Source organism: Alligator mississippiensis, chromosome 7, assembly GCF_030867095.1.
Source record: "Alligator mississippiensis isolate rAllMis1 chromosome 7, rAllMis1, whole genome shotgun sequence".
NCBI classification, from domain to species: Eukaryota; Metazoa; Chordata; order Crocodylia; family Alligatoridae; genus Alligator; species Alligator mississippiensis.
In genome coordinates, this window is record NC_081830.1 from 23,440,629 (window position 1) to 23,468,369 (window position 27,741).

At 45.9% G+C, this 27,741-nt stretch overlaps 1 protein-coding gene across 1 annotated transcript in view; it reads right to left on the reverse strand.

The window, feature by feature from the left end:
* EBF2 (EBF transcription factor 2) overlaps nt 1–27,741 on the reverse strand; it is a 238,920-nt gene that overhangs the window by 180,714 nt on the left and 30,465 nt on the right. The gene's annotated exons all lie outside the window — the stretch shown is intronic.

Genomic DNA, 27,741 nt, shown 5'->3' on the forward strand with positions numbered 1-27,741 from the left:
GTTATAGAACTGATATACACCAGCCCCGCCTTCCAACTGCAAGCGCCTGCCAATGGGAGAGGGGAGGGGGTTCAAACGCAACAGAGTTATCCCACTTTCCTGGGTGCAAGTTTCTTCCCAATGTAGTTTGCTTTCGGTGTGTTACACACAAACGAAACCCATTCCGGCAATCGGAGATTTGCAGAAGTCACTACAGTTTTTCTGCCACCCGAGTGACTGCGGATTGCATTTAGGCTGTACAAAAAAGTCACTAAACCCGTGCCTGAGCCTGTCCGAAAGCAGTCTGCATTGTTACTACTATTTAAGGGGCGCGGATAAAAAGATGCTCGGAGCTAATCAAAATAAACTGAGGATCTGGGAGGGAGGTTGGCGACAGACTGGTGGGCAGTGTGTGCAAGAGAAAAAGGTTCCCAGCACATGCAATGTACCCAAAGCCTGCGGCAGAGCTGTCAAATCTATCCTTAAAAAACAACCACAACTTTTCTAGAACGTCGTCTCTAGGCAAAAAAGCGACGCGGGACAGAACAGCTATTTCCATCAAAGGCCAGAGTAGTACCCATTTTTTAAAAAAATCTCACTCGTTTGGTGTTATTTTCATCACGGCCCTTTTGTATTCTGATCTGGGTATGGATCGCCCCCTGAAATCTATATAACACCAACGCGAAAACAGATTTCAAGACAATGAATGCAAATCTGTGCTCAGAGACCATCTGCCAGATGAGGGAATCAGATGTTCCGTAGTTAAAGGGACAGCGCCTGGATATCCTCCGCTCATTATGTGCAGCCCCTCTCCTTCACCTGCATTTATGGGGAGGGGGAAAGATATACAACGTTTCTTTTCACTCCGAGCGGTTCAGTCATATCCATCAGCACTGCGCTTCAAGTGCCTAACTTTGTACTGGGCGGTAGATAATGATGTCGAGTTTATTAAGGGAAAAGAAAACCCCCCGCACATTCCAAAATCTTTTCAAGACTTTCAGAAAATGTATCTTTCATTCGAGCGCGACTGGACGGGACCAATGCACGACCCTAAATTACTGTGTGACAGACCTGCTCGGAGATGAACAAATACATCTCCTGCGATCCCTGTTCCAAGATCTTTACTACACTCGCCTGGATAATTACCACTCGCGCTTTTTTCCGCCTAGCTAACGGGATTAGCTGGAGTTATTTTTAAAATGAAACAGCCCCCATTCAGTTTCTAAGCGCTTTCCCCGAACGAGCAATATTCGCTTATTCAGATGCAACGCCGCGCTGCAAAGAGCCCGGCTTGTTTTGGTTCTCCCCCAGAAAAACCAAGGGGGTTTCAATCCAAAATCAGGGACCCGGGGGGGGGGGGAGGGGGCTGTTTCAATCCAAAGGCTCCCAGAAGTGGGTTTCCAGACACGGGAAGGTGCTTCCCCCACAGCTGGAAAGGCTGTCGATCTTCCTGTACCTCTCAAAAGAGAGCCCTTTTTCTTTGTATTATTCCCAATTCCTGGTTCTGCCGCGAATCCAACTGCCCTCTGCCTCGATCCCTGCACTTGGGATGGGCACATGCCACTTGGTCTAGAATGGGTTTATAGAGGGGAACCAAGCTCCGTGCGACGGAGCCGACGGCAATGTGTTAAAACCGGATCCTGCAGCCGCTTGTTCTATACAGCCTCACAGGTTAAAAAATCTTGGTGGAAACTTCGGCGCCTCGTTGCGTGCGTGCGCGGGCGCTGACACTGAGGTAATGTGTCAGCTTTGCGGACAATGGGGATTCGTGTGCCGCGCTCCCTAGGGGAGCCTGCCTTTTAGGACTTAGGAAAAGGGGCAGAGGGCACCGGCTCCGGGCAGCCTCCTCGCTCCCAACAGCTGCCACCAACATTTTGCACTTCAGGAACAAATGAATGGATCCTTTCCCCCACCTTAGCCACCAGCCAGGTTGCTGTGCGGTGGCGCGCGGGGGGTGGGGGGCTTCTCTTCCTCCGCTTTCAATGCCAAGTTAACCGGTTGCGGGTGCCGGGAGGTCGAGAAGGAACTCCCGAGTCCCCGCGCCAGGATCTTGGTCCGCCGCCGGCGCTTTGCAGCGGGGCTGTGGAACTGGCCTCTTCCGCCCCTCGCAGCCCAGAGCATTTCTGCTGGGGGGCGCCTTTCCCTGGACACCAGCTCGCCCTTTGGCTCGAAAATTAGAATTAAAGTACTGCTTTACGGGAGACGAGCCCCAGCTTCAGACTCCAAGATTTGGGTTTCCAAACTCTGGGCCAAATTCAATTGCACATCTCCCCCACAGGGCCGCTGATGCGAGCCGGGCTTATTCCGGATTTGAGCCGGTGCGGACACAGCTGTTTGGATCTTTTTGAGCGCATCCCGGTTTTGGGAGGCGGGGTGGGTGCAAAATGGCATTGCAAAACTGCAGGGGGACGCGTGCGTGTTTGGAAAAAACTAGAGGAGCAAAGCATGTAACAGGGCAGCTCCCTGCCCTGCCCTGCCGCGGGCCGCCTGGGAAAGGGAAGGGCACCTCCAGGCAGACTATGACAGGGGAGAAAAGGGCGCTGGGAACCTGCCGCCTGGGCAGATCGGGGCCAGGCGCTGCTGCGGCTGGAGCAGTAAGAGCAACGGGAAGGCGCCGAGGCTCAGCGCGCGAGGCCAGTGCCCGCGGGGCAGAAGCAGGGTCTTAGCCCATCTGCCTCGGTGCCTCCCTGTAAGCCAGGCAGCGCTGCAGTTGCTGGGTTTGGACGCCGGCCGATCTGTTCGGCTTAATGATCACAAACATGCCAGTTCCCAGTTGCACGCACGGAGCTTTTCTTTCAAACTGCTCCCTTTATTGCTAGGTCCTTTTTTCCCCTCCACACTTGAAAGACTCTCCCCGGCGATCCCTGCCTGTGCTCAGCCCTAACCCTGCTGCAGGCGGGTGGGAAGTGCCAGGGGAGGAGGGCAGCCTGGCATGGCTCATGTCAGGTGCTCTCTTTTCTTACACAATGAACAGGAGACGATTGCTTTTGCCTTCTCTACTCAACCCGAAGCCCTTAAACTGCAAGATTTCGACTCCAAGTATTTCAAGCAGTGGCTCGGAGTAGCCTCATTTTTTAAAACTCTTCTCCCGCGCCCGTGGGAAAATCAGCTGAAGGAGGATGAATTGAAAGCGCCCGCAGAGCACGGTGAAGAGAGGGAGTCAGGGTATTGAAAAACCTCCAGTTTATAGTGAATAATGTCAGAGTGGAGAGAAATTACCGTTTTCCCCCTTCATCTCTTTATTTGGTTTGCATAAAGGGGAAGTTCCACTTCGCATCTCCAACAGAAACTCACCTTGCTGTTCCCGCTTACCTAAAGAGCCACGTTTCCCAGCGATCGCCTTAAATAAAAATCAATGCAAGTACTCAGCAACCGCAAGTGCATTCTCCACAGCCCATTGCACCTGTTAGATACTGGTTTAACAGAAGCAAGCCCGGGAAAACCAGGGCAGGGTAAAACAAATGGTTTACTTTCCCTCTGGAGTGTGTGGGGAGGAGAATTACAGACAGATTGTGTGCTGCTCTCAAGTCCTGAAATGAGAACGGTATGGGCAGGAGTCTGAAAACCCTCGACACGGATCTGGATAAGAAATTTACTTCAGCTGATCCCTGCACTATATTCCTGATTTATAAGACCCTCAGTTAAACCGAAGTAAAATTGCAACGGCAGGGGGATTTTTTTTGTGGTTCCGTTTTGAAAGTACATATAAAATAGTTCAGAGCGGGAGATTTAATGCCGGTCAGCTGTAGGCGAAACAGCATTTAGTTGTAACTGCAAGTATAAACCGAGGACGCCGCTAATTTAAGCACCTTGGATTATAATTACAAACCAGTTTCACAATTCACCATACCGGTTCTTTTAAAAGGAAGCTCAGGTATCATCTGTCTGTAGCAAAAATCAACACTAAACGTACAGTGCTTGATTCTCCTCCCTCTTCTTCCCCCGCCATTAGGAAATAACCAGAAACGTGGTTTTATAGCTCTAAAATCTGGCGCTATACTTTTTCCCTCCTCCCTCTCCCATCATAAAGGCACTATTTACTGTGGGAAACTCTCCCCGCTAATCAGTGCTTATAAAATGCCTATGTTGCAGGCACTGCACTGATCACTGCTTTAAAAACGTGCAAGTTTTAGAGCTTCGATTGATCACTGAAACTTTCATGTTCATAACTGAAGATCAATGGAATGCCTTCAAACTTACACATTCATAAGTAAACATTTAATAACTTCTCCGCCTCATCTTTCCCCAAAGAGAGACAAATACCTATCCATCAGAATATCTTTGGAGCCTCCCATTCATTCCAAGTAGGTGCTTTTTCACTAAAACAGAAAACACAGCTGCTAGATTTTATATCCAACTTTTTTTAGAGATACTTTTACTGCTTTTTGCAAAGCATGGTTTTTGGAACATGCTAGCAAATAATATTTTACCACCGGGAGTGTATGTTCCATTTTACTGTATAATGCAGATTTGAAAAGCCTTATTGCTGGAGTGTGTTTTTCTAACCACATGTAGGTTTCAAGCAGCAAGCACATTCAGTAAAAACACTTTAGGTGGGTATACATTTGTGCTAGGATCTTCTCATTTTTCAGTTCAGAGAAAACTAAGGAGGTATTTTTTTCAATCTGTGTATAAAGACATATTTACAAAAACCCAAGTCAGGAAAGGCAGACCTTGAGGTTAGTGACTTCTTAATTTTTCCATATTGCAGTTAGCTCTCTCTCTACACCAAATTACTTTCTGAAGGAAAGAAGAACTAGACTCCTGCACTGAATAGCAGAAGACACATTGAATAGCAGAGGTGATAATCCAAAATGATTTCTCTTGTTCCTATCCTATACACATTCTTATGCATATGCTTAAACTATATTAGTCCCTTGGATGGTCCCATTGAAGTTAATGGAAATATTCATGCGTGTTAATTAGCACATATTTAAGATCCAGGAGTAAATAGCATTCCTATTTCCTCGTTCAGGCCCCCATTACATAAGACATGTGTCTACCTTAAAGCACAAGGGTAGGCATAGAGAAATTAAGTCAATTGGATCTTTTACTACTTAAGAGTTTTTTCATTACTTAAGCACATACCATGCTAACTGGGGTTCTCAGGTTTTATATTTTTAATGCACTTTCCTTTAAAAAAAAGTATAAACATTTCTTTCTTCAGCATTGCTGAACTGTATACAGCAGAATAAAATCTAAGTACAACACTCCAGTCAAACAGCAGTACAACATCTTGTCTATATAAACTCTTTCTATTGGTTGGTTCTTGTTATCAAAACACCAGCATTTTTTGGTATTCTGTAGTACAGCCGTCCAAAGAAAAGCAACATTTTAGTACTATTCTAACTTGTAACTGGCCTGGAAACTAGCCTCTAATGAAGACTACCTGGAAAGAGATGAAGCTTACAATGTTCAGGCATTTTCAGGTATGCATGCAGATTCTTTAGAGGCTTTTACAGAGCACAGTTCACAAATTGTATTTGTTTTCAGACTTGCGTGACTAAAATTTTTCAACAACCTTTTGTCCTTAGGTTGAATTCAAAATATCTGCACAAAAAAGACTTGAAGAAAGTTATGGGGTTCATTTAAAAGCTCATTAAGTTATTAGATTGTGTCCTTTCGCTTGGCTGAGGTTTGCTTCAGGCTTGTTTAAACTTATTTATAGCTTTGGATACATTTAAAAACAAGCAAGCAAATGCTAGGCTATATCAGTGTATTTACAGACTGGCTCCTTTGAGTATCTGAACACTTCAGAAGCACAACTGAACTTATCTTCCATGCATCTGTTAAGTAAATTGTATTTTATGTCCATTTGATAGATAGGGGGAAACTGAGGTTAGATATCAAGTCTGTGGCAAGCCCAGGGAGAGGATGTTTTAATGGTAACAAGAACATCTGGAGCAGTGATTCTCAACCAGGGTGCCACAGCACCCTGAGGGGTCTTTCAAGGGTGCTGCAAGGGGCCACACCATATTAGAACTGTTGGGTGCACAAACATGATTCTCAAGATATACTCAGAGATTTCAAAGAGGAATCCAGAGTGTTAAAGAATCCTGACCAGTTGTGATCTAAGTTTTTTTTCAACAGAAAAGTTGCCAAATTACTTTCCTGAAGTCAAACAACAAGTGAAAACTAAGAGCTGTCATTTTCCAAGAGCTGTCTTGAGCCTGACAAGGTTGAGAACCACTGAGACAGTTACAAGAGTTAACAGAACCATTCTGCAGGAGACAATGAACTTTGTGCTTCAGGGGTTATGCTGATTTAAATTGTTAGGGGCTTGGATTGCAATCTTTATGAGACAGGACAGCTTCTCTTTTGTACTTATACATGTCCCTAGCAAAATGGGGTCCTGAGCTATGACTTAAGACCTTAGGTGTGCCTTCAATTCAAGTAAAGTAGAAGGATACTCTGTGAATGATGGACCACCACAACTCTGCTTATTGCAAAATATGTTGTGCCTTGTTTTGAGGTATCTGATGCTATCCACTGCTGGTGACAGGAGAATAGCACAGAAAGATACAGGTCTAACCCAGTGTGGCAATGCCTATGTTCTTAACCCCAAGCATAAGCAGGAGGCTGAGCCTCAATATGTATAATGATAGCTTTATGAGAATGGAAAAGATATGTTTTTGGGTTCCTGCTTGCAATATGCACACTAATGTATGAATTACACTACACTACATACACTAATGCACACACTAATGTGTGTCAGAAAAAAGGTTAAAAACAGATTTCTGCTTTTTGGTTTTTTTGTTATATCTTAAGTTTAGAGCTATTAAAAATGCCCAATTTAGAGTGAAGCCACATGAAATACTCTTTCAGTAAGTTATACATTCTGGGATTTTCAAACAGGCACTGATCGTGCAACCAATGTCTGTGCTCAACTTTACAAACTGTTAGGGGTTATATTGACTGCAATGGGACTAACTCACAGCACATAAAGGCAAGCATGTGCACACATCTTTGCAAAATCAGGGTCTCAAGTCCTGCAGTATTTTGGGCACCTAATTACCTGAGGCTCTTTTGAAAACCTCAGTCATAGTAAATCTTGTGCAAGTTAGAATTTATTTAAAATATTTCTTGCCTCTTCACAATCAGCAGAGTCTAATTTAACCTAAAATTATTTGCTAAGGGGAAAAAATTCACCCACAATTTTTTATGTCTCCCCAGATACTCAGTTAGGGCTTAACACTTGAGCAGATTTTATATTGTTGGTTTAAGCATTTGTCTTTAATGTAAAACTCAGATGCTTTAAGGTTTTTCACACATTTTTAAATGTTCTGTTATTTTGGAAAAAATAAGGATGTTGTGATCACATAATGTTATTTAAATACTGTTAAAATCAACCCCTCAGATCACCAAAAGGAAAAAAAAAATCAGTTCATTCACCTGCAGATTTGCCAGCACTTTGTATTTAGTCTCTCTGCTTTACTGGTCACTTGATGATCAATTACACTTTGTGGCTGTGGCTAGCATTGTGAAGTAGCTTGCTTGCACGTGCTTCCCACAACCAATATCAGCAAAGTTGAAGCTGATGAATGTAAGAAGTGGGTGGGAGAAAAAGGGATGTGAGCATGAGTATAAAAGGAGTTGGGCTTCAGGCTATTTGGTGGAAATGGTGTTCTTAGGCTTTTTTAAAGTCAATTTAAATAAAAGAAATCAGGGTAACATCACTTTAAAGTGGACTGGAAAGATGGAAAAATACACAAATTGGCTCTGGTGAAAGGCTGGAAGGTAATCCAGGAAGGTGGAGTGCAAGGTACCTACTAGTCCACACAAGGGGAGTCCATCCCCACCCGTAGAAAAGGTAATATAAAAGAGCTCAACAATCCCCTTGGCTCAACAGGGAACTCATGGACCACTGATGTCTAAAAAGAGAGGTGTATAATGGATGGAGGACAGGAAACATCACTAAGGAGAAGTATGCTGCACTGGTCCACACCTGCAGGGAGTGAACTAGAAAAGCCAAGGCTGCAACTGAACTCCATCTGGCTACATGAATCAAGGACAATAAAAAGTCCTTCTTCAGATATGTGGGAAGTTGAAAGAAAAACAAGGGCAACACTTGAATCCCTGCTAAACCAACTGGGGCAGCTGACTACTGACACCCAGAAAAAAGCCAATCTGCTTAATGATTACTTTGCATCAGTTTTTCACCAGCCCAAAGAGACCACCCTGCTGAACATGATGTGGGCTGTCAGGAGTGACGATTAATATATTCCCACCATTGGCGTGGATCTTGTGAGGGAGCATCTTGAGAGGCCGGACACCCATAAATCAGCTGGTCCACATAGGTTGCACTCAGAAGTGATAAAGGAACTGGCAGACATCATAGCGCAGCCACTGGTGAGGATATTCGAGAACTCGTGGTGCTCAGGCGAAGTACCTGAAGATTGGAAGAGGGTCAATGTGGTGCCCATCTTCAAGAAAGAGGAGAAAGATGACCCAGGAAACTACAGGCCAATCATTTTGACCTCAATCCCTGGGAAGATTTTAGAAAAAAATATCAAGGAACCCATTCTTGACAGGCTCACAGAAGGCAACATTCTGAGGGATAGCCAGTACGGGGTTTGTTGCGGGTAAGTCTTGCTTGATTGACCTCATTTCCTTCTATGACCAGGTATCACCTGGACAAAAGGGAAGAGGTTGATGTCATATATTTGGACTTTAAAAAAAGCTTTTGACCTGGTGTCCCATCACGCCCTCATGGAAAAATTGGGCAACTGCGGCTTCAACTACTCCACAGTTTGATGGCTGGGGAACTGGCTTTGAGGTCGGACCCAGAGAGTGGTAGTTAACGGAACCGAATCAACATGGCACTCGGTGACCAGTGGTATCTCCCAAGGCTCCATTCTCAGACCTGTACTCTTTAATATCTTCATAAACGATCTGGACACTGGTGTCAAAAGCAGACTGGTCAAGTTCACTGACAACACCAAACTCTGGGGAAGAGTCTCCAGACTTGAGGATAGGCTGGTGATCCAGGCTGATCTCGATAGGCTTGCAAGGTGGGCAGATGAAAACCCAATGGCATTCGATACGGAGAAATGCAAAGTGCTCCACCTTGGGAATAAAAACCCACATCACACTTATAGGCTTGGCAAACTTGCTAGTACCATGACCAAAAAAGACTTGGGGGTCATGATTGACCACAAGATGAATGAGAGTCACCAATGCAATACTGCAGTTGGCAAAGTGAACAAAACTCTGGCTTGCATCTACCGATGCATCTCAAGCAGGACCCAGGATGTCATCCCCCTGCTGTATTCGGCCTTGTTGAGGCTGCAGCTGGAGTACTGCATCCAATTCTGGGCTCCACAATTTAGGAAAGACATCAAGAAGTTTGAAAGAGTCCAGAGGAGAGCCAGGCACATGATCAGAGGGCATGAGAACAGGCCTTATGACGAGAGGCTGTGAGCTATGGGACTCCTCAGCCTGGAGAAGCTCAGGCTCGGGGGTGCCTTGGTGGCAGCCTGTAAGTACACAAGGGGTATGCACCAGGATCTGGGGGAACACCTGTTCACCAGAGCACACCAGGGGATGACAAGGTCCAACGGTCACAAACACCTGCAAGACTATTTTAGGCTGGACATAAGGAAAAACTTCTTTACTGTCCGAGCCCCCAAGGCCTGGAACAAACTTCCCCCCCAGAGGTGGTGCAAGCACCTACTCTGGACACTTTCAAGAAACATTTGGACGTTTATCTTACTGGGATCCTTTGACCCTAGCTGACTTCCTGCCCCTTGGGCAGGCGGCTGGACCCAATGATCTTACAAGGTCCCTTCCAGCCCTAATGTCTATGAAATCTAGTCATCTCCAGGCCTGGCACTTAGCTGATCTCCCTCTCTCCCACTGTTAAGTCCAACTGCAACCAAAGACTGTCTTAAACTAAATAAGTCTCCAGGGGCTAGGAATCAGTCTTCTCCCCTTTTCAGTGGCCTTCAACCAAAGCTGGTAAAGTCAAAAAATCAAGGCACATAATGGCTGTTCCTATGGCATTGTGCCCTTAGAGAATCCATTTACTTAATGTAATCATTCCATGGCTGACAGCACTGGCTTTCAGTCCAGTCTGCACCAGTCGAGTAGTGGAAAGCTGCCCTGACAGAGAGAAGAATTTGACTTATTAAGTATATGGTAGAGAGCAGCATTTTCAACCTGTGGGTTGCGACCCAAAAGTGGGCCGTAAGAATATAGGAAAGGGTCATGAAACAATCTTTAAAAAGTGGATCAACAAATTTAAAGAATGGATTCTCCTTTAAGGAGAAAGGAGTAGGAAACCACAGGTTTCCTTTTGCAGGCTGGCAGAGTTCTACCATACAAGGGGCTGCTTGGGGCTGGGTGGAGTGGGAGGAGAGTGAACACGGTGCCACATACACATGCACACATGTACATGGCAGCCAGGCAGTGTGGAGAGCAGCTCCTGTAGCTCCCCACAGGTAAGTCTCCCCACAGGGGCAGTGGGGCAAGGGGGTAATAGATGATGTGTCACAGGGGCGGGGAGGGCCTGCTACCCCACCTCCTCTCCCAGGGTAGAGCCATGGCCTGAGGGGAGTGGTGCCAGTGGCCAGACCATGGTGGCAGGGTAGAGCTGTGGCCCAGCACATGAGCAGCTGGCAGTGGGAGAAGGTGACGGCAGCATAGTCTCCCCTCACCCAGCTGTTACTCCTTGCACTGCTGGCAGCATGGCAGGCATGGGGGTTCTGGTGGCAGTGGCAGTAATGAGTCTTGCTGTCCTGCTCTGTCCTCCTGCACCGAGTCCCACCTGGCTGCAGCCCTGTGCTGCCAGGGAGACAGTTCCTGCCTGTTTTGGTCCAGCCATGCTGTGGCCCTGTGCCCACTGTGGGTACACAAATCTCGGAGGGGGGGGGCGGGCAAGTGCCCCCCATGCCCTCCCCCCACCCTCACCCTGTGCTCCACACACTGGGGGGCCTGGGGCAGCAGGTCGGGGTGAGGGCCACCAGCACAGCTGGGAGAATGGAGGGCTGTGGGTTGGGGGTTAGAAGCACCGGCAGGGCTAGGGGGCTATCTTCTACTTAAACTACCTAATAAATTAGGTAGTACTTAAACTACCTAAACCTTAGTGGGTCAGGACTGGTCATCGATGTTTATAAATGGGTCATGGTACAAAAAAGGTTGAGAACCACTGGTATAGAGTTTGCGGTTAGTTTCCTTCCCCTTCTGAAAATCTGCAGCCTGCAACCAGTCAGTGTGACTGGTTCCCAAGACAAAGGAAGAACCTGCTACAATGGCCATATGCACATCTGACTTCCAAAGACTTTATCTACCTAATCACAGCTTTTCTAGACACCCATCGCCAGAGTAGCTAAGTAATCAGAATAAAGTTTTGATGCAACAGAATCCGTTTTTCATCCATTTTTCATTTGTGGACCCCTAAAACATTTTGAATGAAGGTACAGACACTTTTGGAAATGTTGAATGGAGGTCCAAACCCTTTTGAATTGTAAGCGTGGGTATTCACATACTTTTGATTGATCACAGACACCTTTTGCAGACCCCGTAGACACGGTCTGTGGACCACAGGTTTAAAACCATGGCAACAGAATGTACACCCTTCAGGTCAGAGACTGTCTTCCTCCAAGTTTGGAAATAACTGGCGTATTTTAGCACAGTCATTATATTATCATTACTGTAATGCCTAGATGCCTCAAGCAGGTCAGAGCTCTGTTGGGCTACATGTCATATGACACTACTACCTTTCCAAATTAAACAAGCAAGCAGGTAGGAACCCAGGGAAACTGAAGGTGTGGAGAGTTTTAGCTATGTGCACCATCCTTAAATCAAAATGACAATAATCATAGTTTATCACCTTATTACCATCCATTTCTATTGCAGAAAAGCTTAAAGACCCCTGCTTAACTTTTACCCCCACCCCTTGTGCTAAGTGCTCTACTTGAATATAGTGAGAGGTTATCCCTGCCCTGAACTGTCTGCAACCTGATTCAAGAAAACAGACAAAGGCTGGAACGAGAGGAGAATGGCGCAAAGAGGTGAGGTGGCTTGCCCTAGGGCATATCGCAGGTCAGAGGCATAGCCAAGTTCTCCCAATTCCAAGGCTGCTTCTGTACCTAATAGGCTGCACTGCGTAGTTTTTAAAGTACCAATGACTCCTAAAACCATACCTCATCTACCTGCATCTGTGCTACTGAATTACACGCTAGCTCCCTTTACAGTGGAGATGCGATGATTTATCTTCTATAAGTATCTTATATAAGGTCACCTTATGCTAAAGTCACCACACCATGCTAAAGCCACCACTGCATCATCCCACCCACACCTGAGTGGCAAACTGAGGCGCAAGATGTGTGAGCTGAAGCTCAAAGACCCTCATGACCTGCAGAGTTGCAGCCTAGCAGTTGTAGGTGGCAGATACTCCCAAATTACAAGAAAGAACGAGACTGCCACAGCCTGAGCCCTCTCTGGCCCTCATGTAAATCTGTGGTGAAGCTCCCCAGTTAATACCAAGGGGAGTGGAATCAAGCCCTTGGTGCCCTGCTGCTTGCCTGCTTTTGCTTCCAGGGTGGCAAGGCAAGGCAATCTCTTTTTTTTCCTGTTGTTGCTTTTGTTGTATAACTGGCCAATTCTTGCCTTGAGTTGGGAGTTTTGTAAAAAAAGAGACAGACAAGCATGTGGGCACCCCATTACCATTTGCTGTAGTAAGCAGTCTTGACTTCACCATATCGAAAGGGAACAGGGGAGAGGACTGAATACCAAAAGTTGGGTTTGGCTGGAAAGTCTAACAGCAAGGCATCGTGGCACTCACCACCTCTGGAAGGCAGGAATATTTTACAAAATGGTTTATGACATCTTATTTTTCTCCTTGTTGAATATGAATAATGTTAATGGTGACAGACTATAAGCCATAAAGAGCCTTTGCAGGTATCAAAGAGCTTCAAGCTTTGCTTTGGCTTTCATCCAGTGGTAGTCTGCCGAGCACTTATGATCTAATGTTGGGACCAGTATCCGCTAAGTAATTGTATGACATTACTGGTTTCCATTCAGAAGCTGTTGGAAAACCTATTATATTTTGATTTAATAATCACCATGAAGATCAGAGAGGAGGAAGTCCGTATTTCAAGAATAACTGCCACCAGGTTTTAATATATGTTTGTAAGAGTAAGTAGGTAAAGAAAAGTGTAGTTGTAAAAGGCCAGAGGTCCTCCCAAACCTAGCAACACACAGGGTTAGCATGGTTAAGGCATACTAGTTTCTACAGACAACAGCTAAGAAGAGAGGGATGTGGCTAGCACCATGCATGCCTGCCTTTGACTTAAAATCCAAATGATCACATACAGGTCAACAGGGGTGGCTTTTGGCACTAGTCTAGAACAGTGCTCAAAGTCATGCCCATGGAGCCAAAATGAGACTGCTCTGCCCTGAGAAAATCTAGCCCCAAAAACTCAAGGTCCACCTGACAAAGAGGGAAAAGCATATTTGCAGATAGGTTTCCTAATCTAGTGAGGAGGGCTTTAAACTAGATTTGCCAGGGGATGGAGACCAAAGCCCTGAGATAAGTGGGGAAGTAGGTGACCTAGTGAAGGCACAAGCAGAAGGGGGGAACAGGGGAGCCCTCCTCATTCTTCCTGAGAAAGTAGGGCAATTAGCTGTTTACCTCAGGTGTCTGTACACAAATGTAAGGGGCCTGGAAACAAGCAGGAAGAACTGGAAGTCCTCACACAGGCCCAGAACTATGACATGACTGGAATAACACAGACTTGGTGGGATAGGTTACATGACTGGAGCACTATCATGGATGAGTATAAACTGTTCAGGAAGGACAGGCAGGGGAGAAGAGGAGGAGGAGCTGTGTTGTATGTAAAACAGCTGTATGATTGCTCAGAGCTCCAGAATGAAACTGGAGATAGGCCTGTTGAAAGTTCCTGGGTTAGTGTCACAGAAGAGAACAAGGGTGACATCATGGTGGGTATGTGCTACAGATCATCAGACCAGGAGGATGAGCCTCTCTTCAAACAACTAGCAGAAGTTTCCATCATCCTGACATCTGCTGGGATGGCAATAGAGCGTGCACTGGCATGCCAGGAAGTTTTTGGAAAGCACTGGGGACAACGTTCTGGTGTAAGTGTTGGAGAGGCCAATTAGGGGTGATGTTCTTCTTGACTTCCTACTTACAAATGGGGAAGAATTGGTGGGGAATGTAGAAGTGGATGGCAACTTGGGCACCAATGACCACAAGATGATTGAGTTCAGGATCCAGAAGTAGGAAGGAGAGTACTAGAGTAAGGACCCTTGCCTTCAGAAAAGCAGACTTGACTTACTCAGGGAACCGATGGGCAGAATCCCCTGGGAAGCTCGTCTGAAGAGGAAAGGAGTCCAAGAGAGCTGGCTGTTTTTTAAAGAAACCTTACTGAGTGTGCAAGAATGAACCATCCCAGTGCACAGAAAGACTAGCAAGTGTGGCAGAAGACCAACTTAGCAGGGAACTCTTCAGTGAGCTAAACCACAAAAAGGACACTTACAAGAAGTGGAAACTTGGATAAACAACTAGGGGGGAGTATAGGAGTATTGCTCAGGCAGGCAGGGATGAAATTAGGAAGGCCAAAGTGCAACTGGAGTTGCAGCTAACAAGAGGCATGAAGGGTAACAAGAGCAGTTTCTACAAGTATGTCAGCAACAAGAGGAGGTTCAAGGAAAGTGTGGGTCCGTTACTGAATGGGGGAGGCAACCATATGACAGATGATGCAGAAAAGGCTGAAGTACTCAATGCCTTTTTTACCTCAGTCTTCACAGGCAAGGTCAGCTCTGAGACTACTGCTCTTGGCAGCACAGTTTGGGGAGGAGATGAGCAGCCAACAGTGGCAAATGAACAGATTAGGGACTATTTAGAACGGCTGGATGTGTACAAGTCCATGGGTCCAGATACGATGCACCCAAGGGTGCTGAGGGAGTTGACAGAAGTTATTGTAAAGCCACTACCTATTATCTTTGAAAACTTGTGGCGATTGGAAAAAGGAAAAGGGCCCATCCTTAAGAAGAGAAGAAGCAGGATCTGGGGAACTGTAGACCAGTCAGCCTCACTTTAGTCCCTGGAAAAATTATGGAGCAGGTCCCCAAGGAATCCATTTCCAAGCACTTGAAGGAGAAGGTGATTAGGAACAGTCAGTATGGATTCACCAAAGGCAAGTCATGCCTGACCAACCTGATTGCCTTCTTTGACAAGATTACTGGCTCTGTGGATGTAGGAAGAGCAGTGGATGTGATATACACTTCAATCACAATGCTTCAAAACTTCAATTGGGATGCAAACATATAATCTGTTTAAAAGAACATGCTATGGATTTGGAACAGGATAGCCTTTGCATTTCAATTCTAATACCAATTAAATCAGCTAAATGTTCATTCTGACTTACAGCATTAGCTAAAAATAACTTGAACTTTTACCTATACAACATGCATATAGCATGCTTGAACATATGTACACTTTTATTACATATGACATCTGGGAACACTTAAAGCACTGAGAAGCGCTCTTTTATGTAATTCTACAATGTAATTTAATAGTTAGAAAACGTTAACTTCTGCACCTTTTTTAATGGGGAAAATAGTTTGTAGGTCTTAATACTTAATGGAACCATTCATTGTTTAACACCTGGTCTCACAAAGTAATAAGACAGCAACTAAACAAATGATCATTTGATGCGTTTCAACATTACATAGATTGTTTACTTTTTCAGTTTCTTAGATACAGACCTAGGGACGTGGCTTAGTTGTGAAAATTTTGCCACTGATTTGAACGAGAACCAGGTCAGATCCAGAAATCCTACTCAATGCCTCTGCAATAATGAGTCATCCTTAATATTAATACCATAATTATATCCAGCAATCTCAAACATGTGTCTAGGCTTGATTGTGGCAGGCACTGTCCAGACAAATAACAAAGGTGTTACATTTAGAGGGTACCGATACATGTGCCAGACTCAACTGAGTCTGCTACAGTAAGCTAGTTAACATGCTCCAGCAGCCTCCATTTCATGTTGCTGTCTGCCACTTTAAGGGCTGAGCCAAGCAGCCAGTAGGTACTTGATTGTGGCAGCCATTTTAGATTTCTGACCGCTTATATAAACAGAGCAGTTTTCTACTGGCAGGGCAGGTAGAAGCATTGTCTGGTTGCAAGGCTGAATGCAGCATCCTGGAGGTATGGGCAGGAGCTGTAGGGGGTGGTTTGGAGGCTCTTGGTCCTGGGCATGACCTAAAACTGCACCCTGCTGGGAGTGGGTGGCCTGGTGAGGCTCTCAGTGGTGTGGGAGCCCCCAGGAAATACCAGGCCAGTTACTACCCTGGTGAAAGCTGGGTCAGGATGCCTTAACCCCTAGCCTCCACAACACTGGGTGCAAGGGGGCCAGGCATAGATAGCTACAGCCACCTGAGCCCTACTGGGGAGGCAAGCCCTGTAGCCCCAGTGAGGGGGTGGCCCCATTGAGGGGGAAACCAGAAGGCTGGGAGGTGGGTGGGTGGGTGCCTGGTGAGGGGCAGAATTAGCCCAGGGTTGGGCACCAGGCTGGATCATGCAGAGTAGGAGAATTTGCAGGAACTGCAGGGACTGCATGGTGAGGCCAGCATGTGAGTAGCAAAGCCTGATGGCCCACAGGGGTTGCTCAAGGAGGAGCAGGGTGGTGGAGTGTGGCCTGGTAATGAGCAGTATGCCAGAGGCCCTGGTAAGAGGGGTGGAGTGGAAGAGGCCTCCTGTGAGAGGGGAGGTGGGGTGTGCGTGTGTGGAGCCCAACTTCGGACTTGGTTTGCTCTGATCTCAGGCTGGGAGTAATTATGTCACCTGGATGCCATCTGTGAAGCATAGGCTGTGGTGTAGGGAAGGAATGGAGCTGCAGATAGTGTCCCCTGGCATCGGGGCAAGAATGGGCAGCCTCCTACCTTTTTAAGAACCAATTAAAAAACAACAAGGTGTGGCAGGTGAGGAAGCAGGTGGTTGGCCCAGAACAGGTAGGTGAGCCATTGGCAGACTGGCCCTGAGAATACCCGCAGTTACAATGTGTATTCAGTGTCCCTGCACTTCAGAATGGGTCATGTGTATTCAGTGCCCCCACACATCCATGGCACTTCAACATGGGTTGCATCCCAGGGTCTGCTTCTGGGTGGCTTGCTAGCCTTGGATGTGGTACAGGCATTCAAAAAAAATGCTCTAACCTAAAGCACTTCAGTCTAAAACCACACCCATCAAGTTAACTTAGAGCATGATCCAACAAGTTTAAAATACTAAGTGCTATGAACATCTGTTCTGTTTCATAGATGTTGGGGTCAGAAGGGACCTATTAGATTATGGAGTCTGACCCCCTGCCCTGGGGAGGAATGAGTGCTGGGGTTGGATAACCCCAGCCAGGTGTCTGTCCAATCTCCTTTTAAACGCTTCCAAGGAAGGGGACAGCACCACCTCCCTTGGAAGCTAATTCCATATTTTGGCAACCCTCACTGTAAAGAATTTTTTCCTGATGTCCAATGTGAATTTGCTCTCCTAGTTTGTGGCCACTATTTCTAGCTATCCCAACAGGTACCCTGGTACACATTGTATCCCCTATTTCTTGCTGCTCCTCCCCCCATGAGTTTGTAGGTGGCCATGAGATCACCTCTCAGCCTCCTCTTGCAGAGGCTGAAGAGGTTCAGGTCTCCCAGTTGATCCACATTGGGCCTTTAACAAGACAAATGGCCCTCTGAACCCTCTCCAGGCCATCCATATCCCTCCTGAAGTGTGGTGCCCAAAACTGGGTGCAGTACTCCAATTGTGGCCTGACCAATGCTGCATAGAGGGGAAGTATCACCTCCCTAGATCTGTTTGTGAAGCACCTACTTGTGCAAGAAAGGGTGTGGTTAGCTTTACTTATTACCTTATCACACTGGTGACTCATGTTCATTTTGGAGTTGACTAGGACTCCAAGATCCCTTTCCACAGTTGTGCTACTTGGAATAATACCTCCCAGGCTATAGGAGTGCTATTGGTTCTTCCTCTCTGGGTGCAACACATGACACTTATCCTTGTTAAACTGCATCCTATTCTGTTTGGCCCATTGCATCCTATTCTGTTACAGCTTTAAAGCACTTTCTGCATGTTTAATGTGCTTTGGACATCTTTACATATGCTCTGGGGTGGAGGGGGGGGGTAATTAAAGCACCTGCAGCATCACCTGTATTCAGTGTCCTGCACTTCAAAATGGTGGCAGGGATGCTTTACCTTAAGCTTGTCAAATTTAATTTTAGTTAAAGTGCCCCACTGCCATTTTGAAGCACAGGGACACTGAATACACATGGCGCAGAGGCTGCTGAAACATGCTAATTAGAATGCCCCAGCAGACTCAATTAATCAAGTCTGACACGTGTACAGGTGCCTTAAGTGTAACATCTGTATCTAGCCTATATTTGTCTGGACAGTGCCTGCCACAATGGAACTCAGATGCATGTTTGAGACTGCTAGATGCCATTAAGTCATTAACATTAAGGATGATTCATTATTGCAGAGTCCTTGAGTAGGATTTCTGGATCTGACCTGGCTCTCATTAAAATCAGTGGCAGAAAGAGAAGGAAGGGGAGAAAAAGGGGATTTCTTGAGTTGGAGACCAAGGGTAACATATTTAGCAGTAGTGCAAAAGTAAATGCCAAATGGAGGAGTTGGGAAGCTCAACATAAGTATTTGTACATTAAGGCAGAAAGAATCATTGCTGGACCTCTCACGGACACAGGCTGGAGAATCTCGCTCAGTAATTTCTTCATGAAGCCAATTAACTTATAGTTGACATAGGGTCTGTTAGGAAGTGACACCCTCCACTTGATTTAAGAATTCCAGGTGACTACTTGGTGGCATTTATTTTTAAGAAATCTTAAAACATAAAAACAGCAGCCTTATAAGTGTCCACAAGATGATAGGATCAGGGACCTCACAAGATCGTCTAGTGCAGCCCTCCTACTTGAGTCAGGATTGTCTGTACAACTTGCGCTTGAACATTTCCAAGGCTGAAGATTCCACAAATTATCCAGGTAACCTGTTGTAATGCTTGACCACCCTCATGGTTTGAAAGTTCCTCTGAATCTCTAACCTAAACTTCCTCTTCTGCAGCTTGAGGCTATTGCTTCTAGTCCTTTCCCCTATGGCCAGAGAGAGAAGCCCATCTCCATTCTCTCTATAATTGCCCTTCAGGTATTTGAGTATTATATTAAAAAAAAAATAAAAAATCAAGATGTGATTATAGGAAAGTAAAGCTGGAAGCAAACTTATAAAGTCATCTAGTTCATCCTTCTGCTCAAGGGGTATCTGTCTAACTCACTCTTGAAAATTTCTAGTGATGATAAGGAGGGCCTGACCAAGATCCTCAACAGAAAAGGCCAAATCTTAGAAACACGGCTTGAGGAGCAGCAAGTTCTGGATCTAGCCTCAGTGCATAGGCCAAGGGAGAAAGCCACGCCATGAAGGACTAAACATCTTATTAAAGGATTCGTACTGTTGGGCTTCATATCTGTACAGAGACCCATCAGCTCTTTACTGGTCTATTGTCGACTAGAGCAAGATGATTAAAGTTTTGTAATATCGTGTCTTCCACTTGAAGATTTCAGGTGGTGACAGTGCTTAAATACCAGAAGTGAGACTGAGATCTCAGTCTGTGAAATTAATTGTGATAGGCAGAATCCATTTCAAAGAGTTTACAGTATGAAGAGAAGAGGAAAAAGGGTAAGAAGAAAGATTATCCATATTCCAATTTTATAGATTCAGAATTGTCTGTAGAGCGTAAATGCCTTGTACTCTGTCACACTGGATACCAGGGACTGAACCCAAATCTGATTGCCAGCCTAATTCCACACTCTTCCTCCCCCCCCCCCCCCCAATAAACACACATTTATAAACCAATGGGATAGTTATCTAGATATGCTGCAGACAAAATATTTAGCTTTTTTTCCCCTACCAAAGTAGACCTGCTCAGCACCCCTAAATGTGAAACTTCAGTGATAACCACCATCATGAGCCTGAGGGTACTGTTGTCCTGTGCAATGGCACCACCTTGTGGCAATAGTATTGATAACACCACTGAAAAAGTAAATTGCTTCTTTGTTTTATGGTTTAAAAAAAAAAAATCTGGTTTCCTTTAAGTGCCTTCCAATTAAGGAAAGAACTGCACAGCTTTAATCAATGAGAATAGTGAACTGCTTCTTCCTTTCCTGGTGTATGTCGAATAGAACACCAATGGAATTTAAGGACCTGTCCTTGATTATTCATTGTAATTTGAAATTGGCACCCATGTGTAACTGCAGCAGGTTCATTTAAGATGTTGATAACCATAGAAAATCCCTGATTTTAATTTTCATATGTCCTAGTCATCCATCTCTCAAAAACCAGACTCCAGCCACATCACTCCCCTGGTAAGGAAAGATACTTGAGTATCCTGCAAGTTGTATCACATTTTGACAGACTCTCTCCCTGCGGTGCTTTATTTGAGGAACTGGCACATATCAGGGAAATATGAGTCAATGCCTGAATGATAAAGTCATCTCAAACCTCTTGCATTCCTCATGTAACACTCTGCAGAAGGAACATTGGTTTGTTTAGCCTCTGGGTTCACAAGAGGAATGAGCATAAGTCTGTGTTTTGCTGTACATCTGTCTGAAATCATTGTCAAGATGGATGTAGTGTTTGACTTACTGTCAAGTAATGGACTTATTGTAGTTGACACAGTTATAAGACTTCTACATTTAATTATTTTTCTGTTTAGAAAAGTGGGAGAAACAGAGTAGTTAAGACTGCACTGCAAGTTAGGAGGTCTGTATTTTAGTTCTAAGATCCGTTATGAGGCCTGACTATACTGCAACCATTGCAGGTCACATAGATTTACCTGAACTAGTTTTAAAATTATATTGCACCATCTACATGCAGCTCAACTCTGGGCTACCCCTGTTGTACTGCTAGCATTACCTGAACTAAGAAGTTTAATGATCACCTTGGTACATCTGCAGTACATGCAGAGCCAGAGTCTCCCTGAAATACCTGAGACAAAAACACTTGATCCCCAAGTCTCAGTTCCTCAGTGGTAAACTCCTTCCTGTGTCTCTTGTCCATGGAGACAATAAGTGCTTTAGATAAGACAAACACTTACAGAACTGCCTCCTCTCTTGCCTCCCCAATGATCTCCAGTCCCAGTGGTGTGTTAAAGGGACTAGAGTAACAAGTAAATGTTAATAATAGCACTTCTTATCAAAAAGCTTTTTTGCTCCAGCAAAAAAGTGTCTTTGTCTTGTAACAACTCCAGAGGGGTAAGTTCAAACCCTGCTGAAGGCTGTCCCTAGTTGATCCAGACAACACTGGTACCTGCTCATTCTGATTGGGGCATGACATCAAATAAAATGTACTACAACATCCAGGAGGCTTTGCAATCAGTGCAGCACACTGGTGCCACCAGCTGTTAATTTGCAGGGAGTTGCAGACAAAGTGTTTTGTGCCACAGCTGGACTAAAAATCGCAACTGCAGCTAAAGGTTGATACCTCCAACCATGATCTATATTTCTAGTGGTAGCCCTTCTCTGTTAGCTTTAGAAGGCATCTTTAGATCAAGGGTTTTTAAAAGGCTGGATGTCTCAAGACTATTTACACTAAGTTGTTTCTGTAAGGGGCATGTTCTCAGTACTGGGAATAATGTACTTTTGCATAGAATGCTGCACAACAATACTCAAATAGAAAATTAATGTGGTTGCATAATCATTGGATTGTGTAGATGGCTTTTATCCAAAAGCAGAGACTGTGCACAAGAACCCAAATTCTATTCCTGGCTTTGCCACTGAGTTCCTGTGTGACCTGATGCAAGTCGCAATCATTTGGTGCCTCAGTTTTCCCAGCTGTAAAATAAGAACAATGCACCTTGGTTATGTGACTTTTGTACCATCTTGAACTCCAATTATAACTTTAATTGGGATCTAATGTTTTATAAGGACACTTCTTTGGTCATGTTGGAAAAGAGTGAGTGGTTACTATGCTCAGCATCATGCTAAATAGAAAAACTTGGGGGGGAAAAACAAGCACAAAGGGGGGAAAGCCTGTACATTTGCTACTGAAATAATCAAGACATCCTGCATGATGTAAACCTGGGCTGCTTTCCAGGATGGAAAGGCAAGCGTTGTGTAGTAATTTATCTTGTGATGACCAGTGCAGAAGTGTATGCAGGGTAATGTTACAGTTAATAAAAAAAACTTTTAAGGAGGAAACACATGGTCCATCTATATCATCCTCCCTGAGCTCACCTCGGAGTCATAATTGCACTGTTTGCAGAGCATGCCATTGTCCAACTGGTGCAAGGTAAACTGCATTGCCACTACTATACTTGTTTTTTCTAATTTTTATATCACAATTAATGACTCTGGACCGTGGCCTGTGTACATGATGGGAAGACAAAGAACAGATATCCCCAAGCCTGCTGTTGCTTTTAAATAGCATGGCTCACCCCAAAATACTGTAAAGCCACCATCTTATCTTCTATTCCATTTCTCCTTCAGACTCTCTGATCCCTGCTGGTTGGTGACAAGCTTAAACTATCCACACTGTACTAAAGGCTTGTCTCCATAGGGAAGCTGGCTGGTATCTTTCACTGTAGAAAGAAACTATTTCATAATAGATCCCTTTTTTCCCCAAAGCAAAAGCAGCTAACCCAGAAAAAGATTTTCTAGAAGAAAGATGCAGGGTGCCATTCCACAAAACCTTTTTTGGAATAAGCTATTGAAGTCAGTTCCCCAGTGCAGACGAGCCTTAAGGTCCAAACTCCTTGGAACGCGAGCACCCAAATCTACTGGTGATCCCATTGAAAGTCCCAGCCCACTTTTTCCCCCCTTCTCCAACAGTTAACTGATGTGCTTCTCAATTAGCCTAGGATATAAACTCTCTAGCCTAGTTTGAACTATGCCTCACATTGGAGTGCTGGTTCCTGCAATATGCATTGTTCATAAATATTTTATTACTAGAAGCTGATTTCCCTTGGGGAAGATAATCATGTTTAAAATACAGGTTTCCCTCAATTTATGCGGGTTCTTTGTATGTGAATTTGCTCTTATGTGATGAGCATATTTAGACCCATAATTCATTACATGCGAGGTAAATTTGCTCTTATGCGATCAGCGTAGACAACCCCTCTCCCACAAGCAGGTAAATCTACGTGGAGGGGAAAGGGCTGTGGCCCCACTTGCCCTGGCTGCAGCAACCCCAGGACTGGCCGGCACCAGCTGCCTGCAGCCACTGGGCTGCACTGTGCTCTGCCCATGTCATTTTTCCCCCCCCCAACCGGCATGTGCCTGTATTGCACTTGTCTGCACTCACCTCTGCTCCTGGGCTGCGCCGTGCCTTGGTGCAGGCAGCTGGTGTCGGCTGCTCCTGGGGCCGCTCCAGCATGGGCTGGGGTGAGCATGGGCAAGTGGAGCCCTGGGCAGCGCGTGGTGTGGCACTGGCCCCAGCCCGTGCTGGAGCAGCCCTGGGAGCAGCCAACACCAGTTGCCTGCACCAGGGCACAGTGCAGCCCAGCAGCTACAGGCAGCTGGCATCAGCCACTCCTGGGGCTGCTGCAGCAGGAGCTGGGGTGAGTGGAAACAGGCAGAGCCCCAGGGGGCTTGGGGCACAGTGCAGCCCAGTGGCTACAGGCAGCTGGTGTCGGCTCCTCCCGGGGTCACTGCAGGACTGGGGTGAGTGCTGCGCCCTGTGCCATCTGGGTCTCTGCTTGTCCACACTCACCCCAGCCCGTGCTGCAGCGGCCCTGGCAGCAGCCGACACCAGCTGCCTGGACCAGGGCGTGGTGCAGCCCAGGAGCAGAGGCGAGTGCGGACAAGCAGAGCCCAGGCATGGGGGGACAGGCAGCGCGCAGTGCAGCCCAGTGGCTGAAGGCAGCTGGCACTGGCCGCTCCCAGGGCTGCTGCAGCTGGGGCTGGGGTGAGTGCTGTTCTGTTCCCTCTGCTTTGCTGCCTTATGCAGCCCCAGCAGTGGCATCCCTCCCCACACCCTTTGCCTAGTCCCAGCCTCCCTCCCTCATCGCCATGGGAACCTATCCCTATTTATTACATTGTAAAGTGGGTTTGCTTATGCAAATTTGATTTGTGCCATTCTCCAGGAATGCATGTACCACACAAATCGAGGGAAACCTGTACATTGATTAAATCATGGAAAATGAGGGTTGGAAGGGACCTCAGGAAGTCATCTAGTCCAACCCCTTGCTCAAAGCAGGATTATCCCAGCCAGGGTTTTGTCTAGCAGGGTCTTGAAAACCTCCAAAAATGGGGATTCCATCACCTCTCTGGGTAAACTGTTCCAGTGTTTTATTGATGATGTGCAATCACTCACAAACGAGTAAGACTGTCTTCCAAGGATCTTAATAGTGAGTCTGCAGGTGACTCCGTAGCCCAATTCTAGATCCACGTCTTGTCGCAGTGAGGACAGATGTTTCCAGGAGGGATGGGCACTGCGTTGCTGTGTTGGATGTTCTTTTTGCCTGTTCGTCTTTTCCTCTTCTGTCTGTTGACAAGCTGTTTCAAAGTGTTGAGGTCCCTCCCAAAGAGCCTTCCTCCATCTTGGTCAGTCCTGAGCAAGGGTCTCCCAAGTGTTGATGTCGATGTTACACCTCTTCATGTTTGCCTTCAGGGTGTCTTTTGAAGCGCTTTCTTTGCCTTGTGCTATTTCCATAACCTTCTTTCAGCTGTGAGAAAAAGATTCTTAGAAAGGTGGGAGTCAGGCATGTGGACATGACCTGCTCAGCAAAATTGGTTTTGGATGATCATGGCCTCAATGCTGTTGGAATTTTTGCTTCAGCTAAGATTACTGATATTTGTGTGTCTATCCACCCAGCTAATTCAAAGGATCTTGCAAAGGCATAATTGGTGGTACTTTTTCCAAGCTCTTGATGTCTTCTGTATGTGGTCCAAATTTCTGAGCCGTACAGCAGAGTTGGAATGACTGGCTCAATAAACCAAGTAATTTTTAAAACCACTAGGGTTTTACTACCCCAGTGAGAGAATTCTTCCCAATATCTAACCTAAACTTCCCTTGCTGGAGCTTGAGACCATTGCTCCTTGTTCTGTCACCTGCCACCACTGAGAACAGCCTAGCTCCATCCTTTTCGTAACTACCAGGCTGCTATTAAATCCCCCCGTAATCTTCTCTTCTCTAGACTAAATAAGCCCAGTTCATAGATTTCATAGACATTAGGGCTAGAAGAGGCCTCATGAGATCTTTGCATCCAGCCCCCTGCCCAAAGGGCAGGAAGTCAGATGGGGTCAGATGACCCCAGCAAGGTGAGTATCCAGGCATTTCTTGAACATATCCAGAGTGCTGCTTCTGGGGCAGTCTATTCCAGACTCTGGAGACTTGGACAATAACATTTTTCCTTATGTCCAGTCTAAAACAGTCTTCCAGCAGTTTGTGACCGTTAGACCTTCTCTGCCTTTGGGGTGCCCTGGTGAACAGACCTCTTCCTAGTTCCTGATGCACACCCCTTTATATACTTATAGGCTGCCACCAAGTCACCCCTGAGCCTTTGCTACTTCAGGCTGAAAAATTCCATGCCTCTCAACCTTTCCTCATAAGGCCTGTTCTCTTGACCCCTAATTGTGTGTGGCTCTCCTGTGGACTCTCTCAAGCTTCTCCACATCCTTTCTAAAGTCTGGAGGCCAGAATTGGATGCAGTACTCCAGCTGCGGCCTCCCCAAGGCTGAGTACAGTGGGAGGATGACTTCCTGGATCTTACTTGAGATGCAGCAGTAGATGCAAGTCAGAGTTTTATTTGCTTTGCCATTGGTGGCTCACATTCATCTTGTGGTCAATCACAACCCACAAATCTCTTTCAGTCATGGTGCTAGTGAGTATAGCACTGCTGAGCCTGTAAGTGTGATGTGGACCCTTCCCCACAATTTGGTGTTGTCCATGACCAAACTTAGCCAGTCCACCTCAGACACCTGAATCCAGATAATTTATAAATATATTAGAGTGCTGGTCTGAGTACTAAGCCCTGGGGGACACTGCTGGTCACCATGCGCCACGCTGACTCAGTTCCATTGACTGTTACACTCTGGGTCTGACCCACGGAGTGCCTCCAGTGGTTCTTGACTGCTCTGGGGATGGTGCCCTGTTACAGAGACTATAGCAGAAGTCTTGCTAAAAAAATCAAGGCATACCATATCCACTGGTGTCCCCACATCCACAGAGCCAGTCATCTTGTCATAGAAAGCAATCGGGTTGGTCAGGCATGACTTGAACCCAGTGAATCCATGCCAACTGTTCCTAATCGCTGCCTTCTCCTCCAAGTGCTTAGAAATGGATTCCTTGAAGATCTTCTCCATGACTTTTCTCCACAGACTGAGGTGAGGCAGACTGGTCTGTTGTTCCCTGGAACCTTTTTACCTCTTTTTTTTTTTTTTTTTTTTTAAATATGGGCACTGTTTACCCTTTTCCAACCATCCAGGACTTCTCCTGATCACCATGAGTTTTCAAAAATGATGGCCACTGGCTCTGCAATCACATCAGCCAACTCCCTCTACACTCTCAGGTGCATCCAATCCTGCCCCATGGACTTGTACATATTCAGCTTTTCTAAATAGTCCCTAACCTGTTCTTTCACCACTGAGGGACTGCTCACCTCCCCCCCAAACTGTTGCCAGGTACAGTAGTCTTGGAACTGACCTTGCTATGAAGACTGAGGTGAAAAAGGCATTGAGCACTTCAGCCTTTTCTGCATCCTGTCACAAGGTTGCCTTCCCCATTCAGTAAGGGACCCACACTTTCCCTGATCCTCCTCTTGCTACCAACATACTTGTAGCAACCCTTCTTGTTACCCTTCACATCCCTTGCTAGCTTCAACTCCAGTTGCACTTTGGCCTTCCTGAATTCATCCCTGCATGCCTGAGCAATGCTCTTATTCTTTCCTAGTTATTTGTCCAAGTTTCCACTTCTTATGAGCTTCCTTTTTGTGATTGAGTTTACTGAAGAGTTCCCTGCTAAGCCAAGCTTGACTAGCAGGTATGGCAGAAGACTTCCTGTGCATCAGTATGGTTTGTTGCTGCATTCTCAGTAAGGTTTCTTTGAAGTACAACCAGCTCTCCTGGACTCCTCTCCACCTCACTCTGGCTTCCCAGGGGATCCTGCCCATGAGTTCTCCGAGTGAGTCAAAGCCTGCTTTGCTGAAGTCCAGAGTCCTTACTCTGCTGCTCTCCATCCTTCCTTTCCTCAGGATCTTGAACTCAATCATTTTGTGGCCAACTTTCCATTCACTATACTACATTCCCCACCAATTCTTTCCTGTTTATGAGCAGCAGATTAAGAACAGCATGGCCCCTAGTTGGCTGCTCCAGCACTCACACCAGGAAGTTTTCCCCAGCACTCTCCAAAAACTTCTTGGATTGCCTCAGTACTGCTGTATTGCCCTCCCAGCAGATGTCATGGTGGCTGAAGTCCCCCATGAGAACCAGGGCCTGTGATATGGAAACTTCTGCTAGCTGTTTGAAGAAAGCCTCATCCACCACTTCTTCCTGGTCTAGTCCATAGCAGACCCCCACCATGACATCACCTTTACTGCTCTTCCCTCTGACACCAACACAGAGACTATCAGCAGGCCTAATTCCAGTTGCATACTGAAGCTCTGAGCAATCATATGGCTCTTCATATAAAGTGCAATTCCTCCTCCTTTTCTCCCCTGCCTGTCTTTCCTGAACAGTTAGTACTTAGCTTGCATGACTGGAGTACTGTCATGGATATCCTACCACATCTCCATTTTT